This window comes from Echeneis naucrates, chromosome 6 (genome assembly GCF_900963305.1).
Source record: "Echeneis naucrates chromosome 6, fEcheNa1.1, whole genome shotgun sequence".
NCBI lineage: Eukaryota > Metazoa > Chordata > Actinopteri > Carangiformes > Echeneidae > Echeneis > Echeneis naucrates.
The window spans coordinates 20,537,290-20,538,228 of NC_042516.1; the positions used below are offsets into that span (position 1 = coordinate 20,537,290).

General features: G+C 42.4%; 1 protein-coding gene across 3 annotated transcripts in view; it reads left to right on the plus strand.

Annotated features, from left to right (window-relative positions):
* Positions 1 to 939, plus strand: part of pear1 (platelet endothelial aggregation receptor 1) — a 39,163-nt gene that overhangs the window by 36,430 nt on the left and 1,794 nt on the right. The gene's annotated exons all lie outside the window — the stretch shown is intronic.

A 939-nucleotide genomic window follows, 5' to 3' on the forward strand; every position in this document is an offset into this window, starting at 1 on the left:
CATCAACAGGAAGTACGGGACGACTGAAGTAAGCAGGTCACAGAAATGAAAAGGCCCATCAGCTTCCTAAAGAGTCCGATTCCTCTGAAGGACAATGCACCGTCCTTCTGCCATTGGAGACAGATGAGACTTCAAAATAAACTCTTGTAAAGGCTCCAGATCAGTCAGACTTGAGGACAGGATCTGTGCCGGTGGTCTGTCAGACAGACGGGGAGGATGAGCCTCCTCTGGGCACAGCATGATGAATAAACAACCGTTTCCAGGGACGTGAGGAGGAGAGGAAACTCAGGGTGGCATTTTATTCTAGCGTGTATTAGTGACAGTGATAAATGATTTGACCTCCAAACTGCCCAAACCGAAGTAGTGCAGAGCAGAAAAACACGAGATTCTACATTTTAAAACTGTGATCGTTGGTATCACAATGTGCTCAATGAGCCTGGATCCTTTTTTGTTTATTTTTAATAGCTTTTTTTTTTTTTTTTTTAATGACTGAAGGATCGAGACTTGGCAGAAAACCTTCACTACAGTCAGTTTAATCTGCTGTTGAGTAATTTCTGCTCTGATTGCTCCGTCTTTACTTTGGAAAGAGCTGCTCGCCCGTCTCTCTTCCACCGTGTCAGCAAAAGTTGCATAAATCAGAAAGTTATGTAATTCCCGGGTTAAGATGACGGTTTCACACATCTTTTATTAAAAACACTTTGTGTAGGCCATTTGCTTTGAAATGGAGAATTCAAATCAGAACTTTTTAGTACAGCTGCAATAATAAGACCAAGATCAGACGATTTTGACTTCAGATCAGACTGGAAGCAATGACAGTAAATTAGATCAAGTCAACTTGTTTGCCAGACCGAAAGTGTGTGTGTGTGTGTGTGTGTGTGTGTGTGTGTGACTATTTGAAGCTCAGTCTTTGGACCTCTGTTGTTCATCTTCTCCCTGCAG